General features: G+C 35.0%; 2 protein-coding genes across 10 annotated transcripts in view; one reads left to right on the top strand and one right to left on the bottom strand.

Annotated features, from left to right (window-relative positions):
• Positions 1-20,246, bottom strand: part of LOC109103872 (forkhead box protein O1-A-like) — a 103,409-nt gene that overhangs the window by 70,059 nt on the left and 13,104 nt on the right. The gene's annotated exons all lie outside the window — the stretch shown is intronic.
• Positions 12,163-20,246, top strand: part of LOC109058590 (mitochondrial ornithine transporter 1-like) — a 35,329-nt gene continuing 27,245 nt past the window's right edge. The window contains exon 1 of the mRNA XM_042770814.1: positions 12,163-12,343. The gene's annotated coding sequence lies outside the window, so the exon portion shown is untranslated. The remainder of the gene's footprint in view (positions 12,344-20,246) is intronic.

Genomic DNA, 20,246 nt, shown 5'->3' with positions numbered 1-20,246 from the left:
GTAAACTGGTGCCATATTCAATTTCTGATGTAATCCATGTGCTTGCCCTACTTTCGACAACATTATAAATGGATTTTGAACTTTCGCTTTAATGTGTTCAGTGTAGACGAGAGTTGCAAACTTCAGAAAATAAAATAAGGGACAATTGTGATTCTTTATAGGAAAATAAGAGACACTCAAAAAATGTGTATTGTACCACATAGTGAATGTCATTTCCGTGTGTCAGCAGTTAATTATATGTATAAAAGGTGTATAAAAGGTTCTCAGAAATAATCACATTTGTTTTGCTTAATCTATTTACAGTATGTACAATTATTCTAAAAATAAGTTTTTGTAATGTCATACAACAAATTTCACACGTTACATACAAACCATCGGCCTGAGTAAATTGTACCACTATGACTGCACGAGTGAAAGGTGGATATACTGTGTAACTGCATAGATACCTATGGCATACAGTTTGATCATCTATGAAATGGCACTTAAAATTTTGGACTAAAATGTTAATGCATTTTACTGCATTCCGTACAGTTAGTTTAAGTTGGTTAAACTGTTGGCATGTTTATAACTAGCTACCTGAATAATATAGTGCAAATATTTCAAAGTAACTCTATCATCCCCTTGAGTACCGATGTTAGATTCCGCCAAGTATGCATGCTTGCAATACGCTGACCAAGTATTTGTGTCTGCATGCTTGCATATATTTTTGGCTTAGGTGTTGTATTGTATATTTGATTATACACTAAAATGTTAGTGATTTTATGTGACACACTAACATACACTAGTGTGAATGTGTGTGTCACTGTAAGCTGCACACACAGATGGAAGTCATGTGTTCTGGGCAGTCCATAAGCCAAGGACACAGAGTTCCATTTCTATTTCTCTCCCTCCTTACTTCAATCCCTTCGTCCAAGGAGCCTGAAAGGCCACACTGTTCTGTGACTGTGACCCCTCCTTCCTGTTCTCATTCCATCTCTATGCATCCAAGATTTACTGAAGGCATCAGCATTGGGAATCAAAACCCAGTTCTTTATCAGAACAACAGATGAGCAAAACAACATTAAAACAGTGAAAACTCGGTAACACTCGGTAACTATTAACTACGACTTTTCTCTCAATAAATTCTTAATTTGCTGCTAGTAGTTAGTAAGGTAGTTGTTAAGTTTAAGTATTGGGTAGGATTAGGGATGTAGAATAAGGTCATGTAGAATAAGGCATTAATATGTGCTTAATTAGTAGGGCTGAACGATTAATTGCATTTGCGATAATATCGCGATATGAAAAAAAATGTGACTTTTGAATCGCAGAGGCTGCGATTATGATTATGACAGTTTCCCTCTCACAGTACTTTGATGACACACACTGATCGGTCTGATCAGCTCTGCTTCAAGTCAAATACATCTAAGCAGTGTTCAGAGGAAGCATCAAGTTTGCACGCTACAGTGTTGCCAAGTCCGCGGTTTCGGGAACCCCTCCATAAAACGTGTATTTTACCACCTGGAATACCGGTGGACCCCCCCTCGAAACGTGATTGGGAGATGGATCGGTTTGTGAAAGGGAAGAGAAAAGCCATAGATGATGTCTCACAGACCCAGGCAGGTGCTGGTCATTCAAAAGCTAAATGCAGAAAATATGATGAGGCATCTCTCGGCTTCACTCACTGTGTCTATACCGGACGTGCCGCAACAGCTCTAGTGTACACTGGACGCGACAAAGCAAGCGCTGCAAATCATTTTAACTTCGTGTCAGTACATCATAAATAGAACATGGCATCAGTTTAATGTCGGGTTTTGTCGTGCCACACCGCGTCCAGTGTAGACAGCGTCACTGGGTTCTACTGTATTTTGCCGCTTGCGTCCGGTGTAGACATGGTGTTTAATGTCGTTGGTGAGGAGGAAAGCCTGTGTGTGTCCTGTGCCTTTAGTGGACAGCATGAAACCCACAATAAATAAATAAATAACAGAGAGAATAATAATAATAACAGTTCTCTCTTTTCAATGTTTCAAGTGATGCAGGTGTTTTTTTCCGCGTAAGGTTTTTTTAATTAAAAAAGTTTGAGAACCACTGGTCTAAAGTTAACAGTGTTTAAAAAGTGCAGTCCACATGTTTACATTTGTTTATTACAGTGACTTTAAATTACCTAAAGTAGTGTGGTAAAGCAACAGATTTGTTTTTATATTTCTGCAATCTACTTTAGTTTGTGTGATTTGTTACTGACTTTCATATTAATGTTTACACCAGGCTTATTTGTGTCAGTGCTTTATATTGTCATAATTATAACATGCTTACAAGGTTGGAAGTTCAACAAATCAGTCAATATACCTCTGTGATTGTAGTTGTTTAATTAATATGTATTTATTATTAATTTATTTTCATCGTAACATAGGCCTGGCCTACAGAAAAGAACATTTCTGTTTAATCTATCTAATATTGTGTTGGTCATACTATAGAATGATTTTTAGCTTGTCTTTGTTGAATAATACAGAACATAAAGAGCTTTAAAAAATAACTGAAATTAAATCACAATCGTAATATTGGTCAAAAAATCGCAATTAGATTATTTTCCAAAATCGTTCTGCCTTATTAATTAGCACTTATACATGGCTAATATTCTAGTAATATGCATGCTAATAAGCAACTAATAGGTGTAACCATAAAATAAAGTGTTACCAAATTGGGTACTGATAAATGGTGGGTTGCCTGAAAGACTAGTCAACTAGTCAGCCTTAACTCAGAGTCTTGTATAATTGGGCTGGTTTGGGGTTTAGATGTTTCTTAAGCACTGTTTTGATGTGTTTTCATGCTAAAAAAACAAACAAAAAACAGCTAGACTGGGAACAGTAGAAGGGAACTGACAGCAACAGTCTTTTAATGTAGACAGTTTTTATATTGGACTATTATTATTTAAATGCAATGCTCATGATGGGTTGTATAAAAGATGCACAAAGATGACTAGAGAATGTGCACTGCAGTAGTGGCAGTGGTCACACTAGATTTTTGTAGCATGCAAAATGTCTTCAGACATAACAACAAACAAGATATAACATCATGATCAGTGATGTCTTAAAAAAAATCTACTTTATAATTCAAAAATGTGAATATATATGATCTATCCACTTCCGTGCATGCAGCGCTGCAAGCCTGTGGCTTTATTGTTTATGTTCTTTCAATTTAAATTTAAAGAGTTCAAGTTCAACACAACTGAGCATTGGAACATATGTATATATATGTTTATATTCAAACAAAATCCCAAAGTGCTACAAATTAAAAACAAAACGACAAAAGTAATGTTAAGAATCAATCAGCAAAAGCTCTGCTAAAAAGGTAGGTTTTGAGACCACATTTAAAAGCATCCACAGTCTGTGGAGTCCTCAGATGTTCAGGGAGAGCATTCCACTGGTTCGGAGCATCTAAGCAGAAAGACTGATCTACAGAGCTTGGTCCTTCTAAGTAAGTATCTAAATAAATTCTAAACAAATCAGTGGTTCAACCACATGATTTTCATGACAGAGCAAAATACTATAGGTGGCGAATCCGCATTATATCAAAATAAATTGTGTTTCAGCTGATCTGTAAGCTTGCTGATCTGTAAGCTTGCAGTCTGGTTTGAATTTGATGATAGAACCTGTAGAACTAAAATGCCATTATAATCATCCTCTGTGCTCTAAAAAGAAAAAATCCCCAGGAAAATACAGCAGAAAGAAGGCCTGTATGACTCAGATGTAGCCACATGTGAGAACTTCTCTAATAGTTAAAATACACAAAAGACAATTTCCAGCCTGCTCTTAATAATCAGACATCAAAAAGACTAAAAACAAATAACACCAATGTGTGATGACATAACCTCATTCCTAGTGGACTTCAAAGCTTTATGCAGCCAAGGGAGAGTGAATGCCATGACACCTGCAGGAGGAAAGCAGAGACCGCAAAAGGTTACAACAAATGTAGTTATGCTCCTCATAACGGTCACGTCTCCTTCAAAAGACAAAGTCCAGCATAAAACGAGGGTCTAATTATGCATTCATTTTTTTGAGTGTTGGCCTCGTGTTGGGTCATGTCTGGTGTAGACAGCGCTGCTTTCTGCTGACAGACATCAAGAATGTGTGAGTGTGGTTAGCAGGAGACAGAGAGTGCGCCCAGACCTGTCATTAGCCCATCACTAGCTCAGCAGGTCTCACACATACTAAGTATAACCCAAGCCCCAGAACTGAAGCAGTCAGGTGGAATCAGACCCAAATGCTCCAAAGTGTTAACATTTTGAACAAAATCTTAAAATGAAGGTATCAAGTATTGTTACAGCACAATAAATAAAGGTACTTTTGAGGGTAATTCCATGGAAGAAAATGATTTCTATATTTATTACTCTCTTGCTAAGGCTTAATTTTGGATAATCCAAAAAAAAAAAAAAAAAAAAAAAAAAAAAAAAAAAAAAACCTTTACAAATAGAAGGTAATCTCATTTGACCTGAAAAAAAACAGTGTCATTACAAAAATTAGCTCATGCCTGTCAGGAGGTGTCACGTCTACCATGACCGCTAATATGCTATAATGTGTTATGCTTTCACAAATACTGTTACTTTGTGGTGGCATACCGTACAACTAGTTGTCCCCAACAAGACATGACACTATTCAATGACTGTTTTTGTCATGTTGTAATTCCTCAGTTCTTGAGTACGCATCACACTGTGCTGATTTGTAATAAAAGCATTAAACATCAATCGCTTTTTTGTTTTTTTTCTTTGTCATAATAGCCCTGACAGACACAAATTAACCTGCACTTTTATCCCTTTGTTAGAACTTTTATATTGTATTATATTATATTACGTGACGTGACGTGACGTGACGTGACGTGAAATGACGTGTAGCCAAGTGGTGTCCCATACTTGGAATTTGTGCTCTGCATTTAACCCATCCAAGTGCACACACAGCAGTTTGTAGTGAACACACACACCTGGAGCTGTGGGCAGCAATTTTTGTTGTGGCGCCCGTGGAGCAGTTTGGGGTTCAGTGCCTTGCTCAAGGGTCTTTTACATTACTTTATATTATATTATATTATATTATATTATATTATATTATATTATATTATATTATTTTATTTTATTTAGCAAGGATACATTACACAAAAAAACATTTCTAATGTTGCAAAATATTAAATTTAATATGGTTCTTTTGAAGTTTCTATTCAAAGAATCCAGGAAAATTATATCACGGTTTTCAACATTAATAATAAGAAAGTTTCTTAGACTGAAAATCAGCATATTATAAAGATTTCTGAAGGATCATGTGATAAATAAATTCAGCTTTGTCAAACCAGGTTTATATTGTTTTTTTATATTAAATTTAATATGGTTCAATATGGAACAAATCACATTTTAATTTCTGGTCAACAGTATTTTTAATACAGACCCCAAACTTTTGAATGGTAGTGTATTATTTATTTATTTATTTATTTATAGCAAACATTAATATATGTGTTTAATTGTGATTCAATTAATTATTCACCATATCATGTAATTAACCTGATCAAAATCTTTAATCGATTGACAGTTCTGTTCCTTATGCAACAACATTTCATTAGACAGCACATCAGGGAATTCCCTAAGCTGGCAACAAGACTGGAAACTCAAAAACAATACCCTTGCCAAGTTCTGTCCATTTTAAAATTATCCTTCAGCTGTTTGGCTTTTTATTCAGCTCCCCCCAGACAAACTTGCAAAGCAATCAAAGTCAATGGTTCAAATTATCGGTTGAAAGGCACGGGGTTTGCCTTTGAACAGCGGGACTATGCAGTCGCACAGAGATCATAAAGAGACAGGGACAGATAAAACACCAAGACACGAGTATATCGCTGTACTCAGCAGAGAAGAGACATTGATTAAATGCCAAATAAAAGTAAACACACATACTCTTTCATCCTGCTATGCATACGCACACAGAGATTCAGAAGAGCAGAAATTCAACTTTTTCTTTCTCTATCCTTATGCCCAGACACACAGGTGCAAATGATTTCTAGCATGCCAAGTCAGGTCAGTCAGAGTGTCAGGTGTTCAGGACTAACATGGAATCAATGTTCTCTTAGATTTGCACTATGCAGGCATACTGTGTTCGCCACTTCCTGTTGCACACTTCCTGTAAATTCCATCAGTGGCATGGTAAAGAAGAATAAATAACTGATGAATATTCACACCTGATGTTTAAAGTCTTTAGCAGTTGGGATGCATATCGACTGTACAATTAATAAAAAAATAAAAATAAAAAAATGAAGATTATCAATGGTAATTTAGTAATGTATTATCAATGGAATTGTTCAGAATTGACTAGATATCATGGTTGCAACAATGTCTGTTCCAGAACCTACGTATTAGACTGCAACGGTTTTCTTGTAAATCAGAACAATAAACATGCAGTAACCTACTCAAATATGTCTTTCAAATATGTAAAACAATTAAAATAATTAAAAAAAAAAATTTCCCCACACAATATAAATGTGTGTCAAAATAAAGCTGCTTTTTTAAAAATGGTGGGGGCTGATGTTGTCGTTTTTTGTGGGTGTTTTTGGGAGAAAATATCTGTTCTATGTGTATTTTATGTTGTGTGTTTTTGACATAGTAAAACAGGGGATTTTTTTTACGTGGAAACCTCCAAAGACCAAAAATGATCTGAAGTTCTTTTGTCTAAGCACTTTTATTAATTCTACAGTAAAAATGTTTATTTACATAGTAAAGAACGGAATTGTCCTTTTAAGTAAAGCTGTAAAAAATTCTCTTTAGTATTACACACACAAAAAAAACGGTGTTTTTCAGAAAAGGGTGAAATGTTTAAAGCCTTTCATAATAGGACACTAAACCAGCTTGGAGTGATAGTTGCCAAGTCCTTCGTGACTGGCCTGAATGTGTGTCTGTGGGGCCGCCTGACTCACGGGATCAGAATGTTCCCCAAATCAGAACCAGCTCCATCTGAGGTCTTACCAGGCCTCTAGTCTGTCTCTCTGTTTCGGATTCCACTCCGGGGAAATGAAATATTGGACTCCAGCTGAACTCAATACATCCAGTCAATAGCAGAACACAAGACTTCAGTGTGGGCTCATTTTCCTTCCAAAAAAAGATCACGCTCTGTAATCCTGGCTCATGCTGGTGAAAGAGAACCAATTTAGCGTCTGATTTCCTTCAGGTTGGCCTAATCTTATTTTGTGTGCTTATAAATACAAACTATCCCTCGGTTGGCCTTCAAAGCATTCTGAACTTAAATACATTGACCACCCTTGTAACCACTACACTTTGGCCTAGTGATGTAGTCAATCTCAAGCTGCTCATAAGGAAAAGTGTGTGGAGAAAGAAAATCTTAATATCTATTCTGGCATTAATGTGCACATTAGACAGTTGTGTCTCCTCAAGCCTGTGTTGATTTCCAAGCTTGTGTTTGCACTTTGATAAGCTATCTTAGCCAACAGGGCACAATCACAGTAATACATGCTGGCCTACTTCTGAAAGTCAATAGAGGAGCTCTTAAACAGCTTGCGAGGGAGAGGCGGATGGGGAAATGTGACAAGCCTGGCGTCCTGTTGTATTTACATATCTGCTTTCATTAAAGACTATCCACAGAGACGGAAATGACAATCATCTTTACAATTCTCATGTACCTGGCAACTGCAATGTGTTGCCAAGGAAAGGCAGCTAAGGAAACGTGACAGTTCAAGAGGAAATCCCTGAACAGAAAGTGGAGCTCTGAAGAAAGTTGTATAAAAATGAACCAGCATGATTTTGTGGTTTGGTCAGTTGGATGTAACGTTCTTATTGACTATTAAACCACATTAAGAATAGAAATTGCAGGCATGTGATAAGCTAAGGACATAAAAAGAAGGAAAATCTGTTTTCCCCCATTTAATATGACTTTACAATAATAATAATAATAATAATAATAATAATAATAATAATAATAATCATCATAAATAACATTATTATTTAATATTAATATTATTACAAATATAAAATGTATATTTAATATTTAATTATTATTTAAATTATAATTAATCACTAAAGATCTAAGAAATATAGTATAATTATATTACTATTATAATATATTACCATAAGTATTTAATAATAATAATAATTTTGCCGACAACATTGCAATAATTTTAACAAACTTTCAACATTTTTATGCATTTTTTGACAGTTACCATTTAGACATGACAGTTTTTTTCTTTTCTGAATCTTCTCTTTTGACCTTTCGTCCCCTTTTTCTCTCAGCGTCATCTAGAAACACGCCACTCTGACACACCATCAGCTCATGAGCCAGCTGATCACACACTCGTGCTGCCATGGCCGGCCATCACAAAAGAAAAACCTGTGTCACGCGATGACATTGGCTCCTACTAATTGAATTTTGGGCAAGGAGAAGCCTACTAGACAGAGCTCCCAGTGTGCGACTCCTCAATTAAATTTTCTCTTATGTGAGGGGGGTTCCTGGAAGAAACCTAGTTTTTGCTGGTATCCATGAAATACCCCTCTTTCTACTAATTTACCAACACTCCGATGCAAAATTAACATACAGAGTCAGTAAATTTATGATAACTTTGAACTGTCTGACCCTCGCTGATATGAATGACGTGAGTGATTCTAATTATAGATAATTCTCATCTTTTACCTAATTGGAAAAATTATCATCAGGAGTTTGAGGACACTTATATTTTTTTCCCCTTTAGAGCTCCATCTCTGCATCCCAAACCATGTAATTCAATACTTTATATAATATGAAAAGCAGAATGCATGAAGAGTGGATCCCTGCCCTGAGTGTAGCATTTAGCTTGATAATGTGTTCTTGCACAAGTGATGTTGGAGGCAGAGAGTTTTGATATGTTGTGTGAAAAGATGGTCTGACATGACTGAAGGGTTGCTGGCAATTTTCTTTCCTAACATCTGCAAAACAGATTGTGGGTACACACAACCCAGACAATATCAGTCAGCTAGCTTAGCTGAGCATTAGCCAAGAACTTTATGCGCTTGCCAAAGGGCACTTCTTTGGTATTTCAGAGCAAACTCCTAGTAGGATACACCACAGTGGTTTCCTTAGGCAGTCCTTTAATGTTATGCAAACTAGTAACTTTTTTTTTTTTTTTGCATAAATCATCTTCATGCTCCAGGTTTTACAGTTTAACTTATGTTAGCCTGCAAAGACAAAATAGCCACAGCAGGCAGAGTCTTAAATACATCCGAACTCTTTTTCGGGTTGGAACAAGGAAAGCTTCTAAGGATGTATAAAACCACTTTTTAAAACTAGTCTAAAAAGTGGTTTATAGTCTATAGACAACTATTCAACTTTGCTATCCACAGATGATAGCTAATTTTAGACTGTTAGCACAGCATGCTAACAACCCTCTGAGAAGTTGTCTTTTAATTAATCCCTTTTAAACCATCACTGCTAAAAACATTCTATGTGAAAAAGTGCAGTTAAATGTGTTGGATGTGCACTTGTTGTGTACTTTAAAACTTAGATGTATATTTTAAAAAAACTGTACTTGCAAGTAACACAATACTAATGAAATAAAAGCCCACTTAAGAGTAGGCTTCTTAAAGAGAGCACGCTTTCGTGACTGTTTCTTAACACACTTAAGTATGCTTTTAAAAAGTGTACTTTGTAGTGATTTAAATTTAAACATTTTACTTAAAAGTACATTTTAAATCATTGTTTTAACAATCTTTTGTCATGCTTTAAAGAAGAACACTTATTTTGATGTGTTGACTAACATACCAAAGCACATATAAAGTACTTGATTATACTTTTAATATATTTAAACACAAGACACACAAATTTCAAATGAAATAACTATAAAGTATATTTTAGTTTTGCATACACCAGCGGTATCCAAACCAGGTCTTGGAGAGCAACTGTCCTGCAGAGTTTACCTCAAACTTGCTTCACCACACCCGCTTGGAAGTTTCTAGTATGCCTAGTAAGACCTTGATTACTATAGCTGGTTCAGGTGTGTTTAATTGGGGTTGGAGCTGAACCCTGCATGACAATAGCTATGTTTCCATCCAAAGATGCAAATTTAAGTTATGCGCTATATATTGCATAAAACATTTGTGAATACAGCACTGTTTGCATCCAATGAGTCAAAGAGAACAAAATTGTCACTTCTTGATAAACTGGCACTAAATATCTCTAAGAAAACTAGGAGAAGCCACTAAATACACTGCATTCCAAATTATTATGCAAGGTATATATCAATAGGATTTTGGTACAATAAAGAGTCAAATTTTTGTTTGTGTGGTTTTTCACATCTTTTTAGATAACTGGTATCAATCTCAGACAGCTTTGGTCAATAGTTTGCCAGGTCAGGTTAGGTCAATGGTTTGCCACGTCTTCTTAGCCACTGTGCAGGTTTCTCTTTGTGAGGTTTGGTTAGCATTAACTGAAACACAGCTTTACACACAACTGTCAGTCTGCATGGAGAGGATCTTGAGACTCCAGTAGCTTCAAACACCTTTCTGCTGCTCAGCAGTGGCTTTTTTATAGCAGGCATTACAATACAGTTCATTTATTTGACAGAAACTTTCCTTAATAAATCTTTATCTGACCAAGATCTTCTGTGCTCTAAGTCACTCAAAAATCTTTTGACAGTTCAAATCTGTCTGAGATTGATACCAGTTATCTAAAAAGATGTGAAAAACCACATAAAAACAACACAAACAAAAATCTGACTCTTTGTTGTACCAAAATCCTATTGATATATCACTTGCATAATAATTTGGAACGCAATGTATAATAATTTTCATATGTAATAAATTACTTGCGCTTCAGAGAGAGCAGACATAACACAATAAATGCAGTCATTGCTTTTAGAGGTGGATGCCTGCTGTTTGGGATCGCAGTCATGTAAGACAGTAATTATACAGAAATACTTTGATGACAGACTTTCCTCAGGCATTTCAGAATGACCAAAACAACATATGGATGCTGTGAACGAGATCGGTCCGCTGGTTAGTCAAGTTATCCCGTCCTATAGTGCAAAGTCACATGACTTTTTCATTTTTTTTTATCGGATAAAAAGTTTATCCTACTCAGTTGTGCGCATAATTTTTTTTATGTGCATTTTTTGAATGTATGTGCATCTTGCCGTTTCCATCCAGCGTTTTTTTTTTTTTTTTTTTTTTTTTTTTTATGAGATAATCCAAAATGCGCATAAAAATAGATGGATGGAAACATAGCTAGTGGCCCTCCAGGACCAGGTTTGGACAACTCTGGAATACACGTTAATTATAGCAATTTAAAGATGTAGCTACTCAAGTCCCATTTAAGTGGGTTAAAAAAATCACTCTAAAGTTCAGGTAAATGCATTTAATATAAATGTAAACTATAATAAATTTTCTAACAAACTGTATACATGTGAGTGTCAACGGGTGTATGCTATGCCCCCAATGGCCCTGTCATGGTTAACAGGGTTTCAAAGAGCAAAGCAAAGTCGGTGAGTGTAGCACTATTAGTTGACTTCCTCTCCATTGTATTAGAGCAGGAAGTACTGGGTAGCACTGATACGCAACCAGCGAATATGACCATTCCGAACAAAAACACTCGAGCTACAGTCTACCTCACAAGGGCAAGTAGCACATGCTGCCCTGAGGAGGACAGATTTGAGAGCTAATGCTTCCTAATCAAAACACAGTCGTCCGATAGCAGAAAAGACGGGAGAAAGGGAGGAAAAAAGCACAGGGTAACTCAGGGTAACAAATGACGATGATTACTAAAGTCATAGGCCTACACTGAGATGAAAAACAGCACTGCTAACAATGAACTTCCATAACTGTAATACACACCATATTTTAAGAGCCTCATTCTGAAAGTCATTTCCTTTCCATTTGTACAGCATGTCAGAAAACATGCTAACGTTATAAATACAGGCCCTGTTTTGGTCTCAAAGGACTCTCCTTAACATCAATGGAGATTTAATTGCTAATCCAAGTGACCTTTCTTAGGAGCGCACAAACAACACAGCATCTTCATGTGAGGAAGAAATTCTATATTTTATTTATGTTTGCAGTTAACAGGTGGAAAAGCATGGTTTGGCCACAAGGTGTCAAGCAGGCTAGGCTACACAGTGAATCAGGTTGACGTCAGCAAAAGGAGGTGATGAATCAAACCAAGAGAGCTGCCAGAGCCAGGGTGGGCGGCCTCAGAAGGAAATAGATATAGAACCTCTCACGCTTTTTTTCTTACACATTTTGCAGGTTGTGAATGCTTCCTCATTGGCAGGAAGTGCATCAACGTGACCTTTTAGTGGTGGTTTGCTGTAGCGATTCTGCAGTGAAGGCCCTGCACCAACTTGCTCTTGTATTTTCTGATCTGAGGTAGGTTTCATTGCTTATTTTAAAATGGAAAGACTGAGAATAAAAATATAAAGGGGGAACTGACCCTAAATCTATCACAAGTCACTGTGCTTCATGGTGTACGACTACTTAGCGAAGACTGCAAGACCTCTATGGCAAGCTTTAACTCCCCCATATGCTGTACCACAATCTTCTAGCAGAAGGAATTGAATTAAATATTCTGAATGATATCAATCTACAATTATGACTTGGGATGCAGCCTGGAATTAAACCACACCATGTTTGTTTGTCTGGCCAGAGGAGAACTGGCCCCCGACTAAGCTTGGGTTCTACCAAGTTTTTTTTTACATAGGAGAACTGGCCCCCGACTTTACTTCCTTGCCACTGTCGCCTTTTTGACTGTTGCCTATTGGCTTGCTTAGTTGGGGACCCTTCATATTCACCAATAAATCAACACTGAACTGATTTTAACTGAATAATAACTGTCTACTATTGTACTTTTACAGCTGCTTTACAGTGGAATTGAATTCTGTTTGCATCAGTGAATTATTATTTTCCTGTTTATCACTATAAAGCTGCTTTGAAACTATTTGTATTGTATAAAGCAGGGCTGCACAATTAATTGAAATCGAACTGAAATCGCAATTTGGTTTGATGCAATTATTGAATCACAAAGGCTGCGATTTTTAATGAATTAAATAGGCCTATATGCATAGCGCCAGTAGTAGTAGGTTAAGTGTTTATACTATTTTTAAATCAAATGCCAAATGAATGTTTTGATTGAGTTAGTTTCAGGCCTTAGTTAGTGAGTAGTGAGCTAGTTTCTACCTTTGCACTTGCTAGCCTCAAAGCACCTGAAGAGTAACTGCTTGTTCATACAACCTCCTGTACAACTTTCAACTAACGTTAGTATGCATGGAAGGTGGCAACCTAAAAATCAAAACATTCATTTGGCATTTCATTTAAAAATAGTATAAACCAGGTGAGTTTGCAAGTTTACCTAGCATGATGGCTGGTTAGCTTTACTAGCAGTTTTTCAGTTCGACTCCCAAGACAAGACGATGCTCACCCGACTGGAACGTGGCCCCGCCCATGACACAATTCTCACAGTGAAAGCAAAATCCTGACACAAGAGCAAGAAATTGCATCGAGAGCAAAGAAAAGCGTTTCGAGAGAAACACTTTTTTTTTTTTTTTTTTGTTGGAGATGTTTTTTTAATGATGGTAGAAAAATATATATTTTTGAGAGTTTTTTTCAAAGTATTTTGAGAGAGATTTTTTTTTCTCAGAAATAATTTTTTAAATTTCAAATGTATATTTTTTTATGTTCTATGAGAAAATGCTTTCTCTCAAAACTTTTTTTAGTCTCAAATATTATTATTTTTTGCTACTGGTATGAAAACTTTTTCTCTTAAATATTCTTTGTTCTCTCATGAAATGCTTTTTTGCTATCTTTGCACTTGAAAAAGTGTGATAACTTTTTCTCTCAAACTTTTTTTTCTCTCTCAGATCTTTTATTTTCTCGCATTTAATAAAGACACAATTCTAACTCCATACTATGCACATGGATTATTTTTAATATCTTTATGAACTTTTTGAAGATTCGGTTTGGGTGAATGGACCCAATGGAAGTTACATTAAAAATATCATTATATGTATTTCGAAAATGAATGAAATTCATATGGGTTTATATGACACAGGGTGAGAATTTTCTCTTTTGTGTGTATCCCTTTAATATTGCAGAAATAGTATTGTTAGTATTATGGTAGTATGCAAAATAATTGGTTATTTAAATTTTATTTTTGTTTTTTAATGATTTCTTGACTATATAATAACTGTACAGCGATTACATGTTTTTTCTTTTTTTTCTCCATATCTTACATTTCTCCTACTTTTAAGTACACTGTACTAAAAGTACCTTAACACTGCCATGTGTGCTGCTTCTACACCCAAATTACACAATTAACAAATATTAAAACTACTTGAGTGACTTCAGATTATGTTTAATTGCATCCTCTGGGCTGCAGATATCGTATTAGTATCCATATAGCCAAAGGTTGTTCAGAATGGCACTGTGCATGGACAAAGCCACGTTTCTGGCGGTCAAGGAGGGAGATATTTTAGAGTGTGCTCAGGAGAAAGTGTCTTTTTCTGCGCTTGGATAAAGATTCTGTGTGGTCACGACACACTACTTCATGTCTTTGTGGTGAGGTGGCGTTTCATAGGTGGGTCCAAGTGTTAGCTACAGCTTGGCTATGGTACAGTGGACGAGTGTAGCCTGACAGATTTCTGCCTTTAGGGTGTTATTGCATTCAGGCTGCAAGAGACCTTATTTGGGCACCGTAGAAGTTAACTGTCACGCAACCTTGAACTGTGGGTGGTTAGACTGAAATGTTTTAGAAAAAATTACAGTTTAGAGTGAGAGTGCTAATAGCTATTTAACTAATTCGTCAAATATGAAAATTTTGGTTGTTTTGGCAGCACTGCCCATCCTCGCTGGAATTGCGTACTATGATCCTGCTGAGGAAAATGCTAATATTATCAAGAACATTCACTTTAAATGCAAGTTAACGATTCTTAAATTTCATTTGAGGTCATGCAAGTTTGAACTGTGAATGGTTGGCCTGCAGGGTTTTAAGTGAAGCACATTTCTAAATGTGAGCTCTGTTAGATATTCAACTCATGTTACAAATATAATGCTGCTGCTTCACACTGCATCAGCTTGAATTATTTCAGTACAATCAATTAAAATTGACAACAACGCACGTCTCTTTAGAGGTGTGATCAGTGTTGGGGAGTAACTAGTTACATGTAAAGGCGTTACATAATTGAATTACAAAATAAATGTAACTGTAATCAGTTACAGTTACTAAGAAAAAATGTGTAATTAATTTACAGTTATTTATGAAAATTTTAACGATTACAAAGGGGATTATATTTGAATATTTACACACATCCACATTCAGATTTAATTGATTTCTTTCCCAAATTGCACTGGCTATTCTGAGACATAATGCCCTATAATTTCCTAGATGCGGAAAACAGTCTCTATATTTTATAGAGAGAGAGAGAGAGAGAGAGAGAGAGAGAGAGAGAGAGAGAGAGAGAGAGAGAGAGAGAGAGAGAGAGAGACATTATTTTGGGGTCCAATAGGTTGCTGGTTTTCGTGCAAGACAGCAAGTCATTGACAGATTATCAATGTACACCCAACAACCCCCCCCACCCAGTTTTAAAGTATATTTCCTACATTATTTTATTCTTTTTTGTTGTTGTTCAGTCATTTAATTAAATGTGTATTTCTATTTTTTTTTCTGCCCTTTTTAATTATTTTTCATTTATAAATTCATTTAAAACAACAACAAAAACGAGTAACAAAATGTACAATGAAGTGCATTCAAATCCTCATTATAATCACATTGCACTTGAATAGAGTTAAAGGTGTACTCTGCCGATTGTCCTGCAGGTGACCGCATAAATCGGTCTTCTTACAATGCACTTAGGGCTTTGCGATTACTCCAGAGCACTCGCAGATCTACAATGATTTTCAAGTGCCACTTAAGTTACAATGCTTTTGGGAAAAAGACCATAATATTAAGATCAGTATTAGTGTCTGTGAATATTAAGCCGCAAAAAGACAATCTATGAATCCTGGATGTTCTGCGTGTCTGTGGAAATCAGGCGCGGGCGGACTGGACATTGGGAGAACCGGGACAATTCCCGGTGGCCTGGCAGCCGATTTGGCCCGCTATTTTAATATTTTTATTGTATAATTGCCTGCCGAATGTACTAAAGCGATTATTTCCGAATTCGCCATTCAATAATTAAATCTCTAATGAATCATTAATCGGTTAGTCGTGACTTGCGCGCTCTCCACGCCTCCGGCAAACGGTTTGGATCAGACTCAGAGTAATCAATGCGAGAGAGAGAATGGAGTGGACTGTGGAAGTGCACAGGTGGAGTAGAGAAGCAAAACTACTGGTCAGGGTTTCAAGTGCAGGTCAGTTTCATCTGTAAATACTGTATGCTATTGTAGTTTTGTCTTTGTTTACTTAGTCAAGAAGCAGCAGCCCATTGCTCACCATCACTCAAAATACTGTAAAAAGGACATCATTATCTATTGTAATGTTACAGTAGTCATTTAGCAGACAAATAATCATATTTTATAATAGGTTTAGGGGGAGCTAGGGCAGACAACCACACAATCCTTAAGAAAATTAATGTATGGTATGACATGGTAACCACAAATTAACCATGGTTTTTGCTACACTAACCATAGTTTAAACATGGAATTTGTAGTAAAAATAAATACAAATGGTAATTCATTTGCAAAAAAAAAAAAAAAAAAAAAAAAAAAAAAAAAAAAAAACCTTGGTTACTGTACTTGGTTACAAAATATGGTAAAAGCATGATTAATTTTTATAAAGGAAAAACATGACCCATGATCAGTATTAGGATTTTTATATAAAGATAATGTAGTGATGTACTAATTTTGACATGTTGGCGATTTAGAAAGTATATATTTTTTTAAACCTTGAGTATTAAAAACATGAGAGAGATAGATATCAGGGCAAAATAAAGAGAATGAAAAGAAAAATGGAAGTGAAGATGCAGTTCAGGAAAGAACTTTTAATTATTTTGCATGTCCCCAACCTAAAGTTTTAAACCTCTTTTATGTGAGGTCCACACAAAAAATAGGGTTGTCCATGTTTCAGAATGTGTTGTGGGTGTATGAGTGTGATATTTCCTGGTCTGAAATGATTTCCCTGTCCGTCCCTCGTGGAAATTAATGGCGCAGACATGCGGTTTCATTTGCTACACACATGCCTACTGAAGCTCACTGTGTTTTCAGCCTCTGCCGCCTCAATATATGAGTACATGATAAACATAAACATAATCTCTAGAACTGCTCTGGGTCACTTCATGAGCATTTTACTTATATTGAGAAAATTATCATATCATATACAAGAGACACAAATGCTTAAAAAAGACAATGTTTCAGGAGTTTAGTACACAGAATAGGACACATGCTTATTAGATAACCATATTTGAGTTGATGTATATGCTTTTAATTATTATCATTTTTTAATAAGCTATTTAATTAAATTTTTTTTTTTTTTTTTTTTTCAAACCATTGTTAGATGTAGTGTTTCCTGTGGTTATGCAAAGATTTGGTTTCAAAAACAGTATCAGTAAACTATTTCTTATGATTTTAAATCTGCATTGGATTTCAGATCAATCTCAAAGTAAAAGTCAGTACTTAAGTCTGATTTTGTGGTGGGTGTGTTCAAATTTGATCATCTTAATTCAAGTCATTAAGGATTTGGAAAGTCTGACAGTGTTGAGCACTACTCTAAGGTTAACCCTGCATGGTGTAAATGTTTAAAAATGATTAACAGTTGCAAATAAACATTCATTAAAAATTTAGAAAAGTAATCAAAAAGTAATCAAAAGTAATCAGTTACATTAATAAAGTAATTGAAAAAGTTACACTACTATTACATTTTAAATAGGGTAACTTGTAATCTGTAACCTATTATATTTCCAAAGTAACCTTCCCAACACTGGGTGGGATATAAAGGAAGTTAGCACCATACAATAGACAGCCGATGATAATAGGTTAAATGAATGTGTTGTTGCACAAAAAATGACTAACAATGTATTGCTTAAGTCTGTCATGCCAGTATATGTGTAAGAGGAGAAAAAATACTGTACCTAATTACTCAATGCTGGTTTTGCATTGAATATGTCCTTCTGCTTTGTGAAATCATAACAGATGCCTTGTGTATGACTGGATCTGTCTGCGCTTATGGGCCACATCCAAACAGACAGGTATATACGTATGGAATTAAGTATTTATGGTGAAAGAATGTGAAATGTTTACCAAAGGGGAATTGAGGGCACAGAAAGCATAGAGAATGCTTATTTTAAGCAACAGCAAGTGGTCAAATCAAGGATGCAGGAGTTTGGGGCACAGAAAGCTCAATATATATATATAGTATATATATATGTATATATATATATATATATATATATATATATTTTTTTTTTTTTTTTTTTTTAGAAGGTGCAATTCTTGTACATTATTACTTTTTTATGGACAACACAAAGTAAGTGAAATATTCATAGGTGTATTGACTTAACAAAGCACTATCAGAGTACATGTGACAGGCTTTAAGTCGAGTTATATTTTACCCCAAAATCAAACAGATAAATTACAAGATTATATTTTGTTTATGAAGCTTATGAATAAAATTAAGCTTCTGTTGTACATAAAAGAAGATATTTTAAAGAAAGCAGGTAACCAAACAGTTCTTCTGGTCCCCAAAAAGAAAATACTATGGAAGTGAATGGGTACCAGAAACTGTTTGGTCACCCATATTCTTCAGCAAAAAAAAAAAATAATAATAATAAATAAAAATTGTATTTTACTTTCTTTGTTTAAATGTAGGGTGGGCAATTTCAGAGAATGAACGTTCTTCTTTTTCACAATGAATGTCCTTCTTGATAAAAGTTCTTCTGAAAAATATCGGCCTCGACGAATTGACGATGTCGGTCAACCACTAACTAAAACTAAAACTATTAAAAATAATTTTGTAATTGAATGTAAATAAAATAAAATATTTTAGATGAAAGTTGAAAACATAAATGTTGTACTAAAATGACTAAAACTGAAATGAATTAAGGATAAAGATATTACTAAAACTAAAATTAAAATGAAAACAAAAAATCTAAAAATAAAAGCTAATTAAAAATATTATTAAATACTATAATAGTACGGAATGATACTAAAATAACACAGATGTAAATAATAAACATTGTATTACATTGAGGAAACTGCAGTTATGTAAATGAGAATACAAAATATTTAGTGTCTAAATACAATGATTTGTAGTAACTTAAGCAGCACAAGCGGTTCTGGTTCAGTTCAAGTAAAGACGTGTGCGGATCAGAAGCCAGATCTAATTGCATGTTGAATTCAGTCCCTCTTGGCTTCCCTGAGGCATCAGCCAAAAGTCCTATCATGCAGATTCCACTGCATTTGCTGTAACGTTCCAATGGTTCCTTGTGGGAGACAAGGCATGTGGAAGAGGAAAGAGTTTAAGAAAGGGAAAGATGAAAGGAAGGCTTGGGAGGTGATTTAGAGTAAACAGGGGAACAGGAAGAGGCCACTCATGTGGCGTCAGAGTCAGCACTATCTCCTAAAGTGATGACGTCACCAGCACACTGCCACATAGCCTCGACTTTATTCAAAGTCATGAGCTCAAAATCGAGGAGAACTTAAACTGATATTGTGACTAATATGGACACAGCATAATTTTTTTTCATATAATAATATATAACTATTTTATATTGTAATGTATTATATTATTACATATATTGTATTATATAATTACATATTATATTGTACATCTACTACAGTATTTATATTAATTAGACTTTTATTTTACAATTTACCTTTAGGGATTAATTATTACTATAGAAAGTGTGTGTGTGTGTGTGTATATATATATATATATATATAGTATTAATTATTAGTATAAGAATTTAAAATATTAGAAAACAATTCATTACTAATAATCACTATTATATATATTTTGATAATACATATGTAATATTTAATTAATAATGTTTTTGATTATATATAATGATAATAAAAATAAAATAATTAATATTCTTACAAATACAATCTTATAAAAATGCCATAATTACTAAGTCCATAATGTTTACTATATTACAATGTAAATATTAATTAATATTTAATTTTCCTTTTATCACTAGAGGTCTCAGACTTTTGTGATTTTACTCTTACTCTTTTAATTATTGTGACGAGTGGGGCGGGGCCGAGAGCCGTGGGAATGGGTCGAGGCCAGTGGAGTGATTTGGAAATGAGTGACACCCGCTCCACTCACCAGTCTCCGTGAGAC

This window comes from Cyprinus carpio, chromosome A15 (genome assembly GCF_018340385.1).
Source record: "Cyprinus carpio isolate SPL01 chromosome A15, ASM1834038v1, whole genome shotgun sequence".
Classification (NCBI taxonomy): Eukaryota; Metazoa; Chordata; class Actinopteri; order Cypriniformes; family Cyprinidae; genus Cyprinus; species Cyprinus carpio.
The sequence above is the reverse complement of the archived record's forward strand: the minus strand, read 5'-3'. Positions and strand labels throughout refer to the sequence as shown.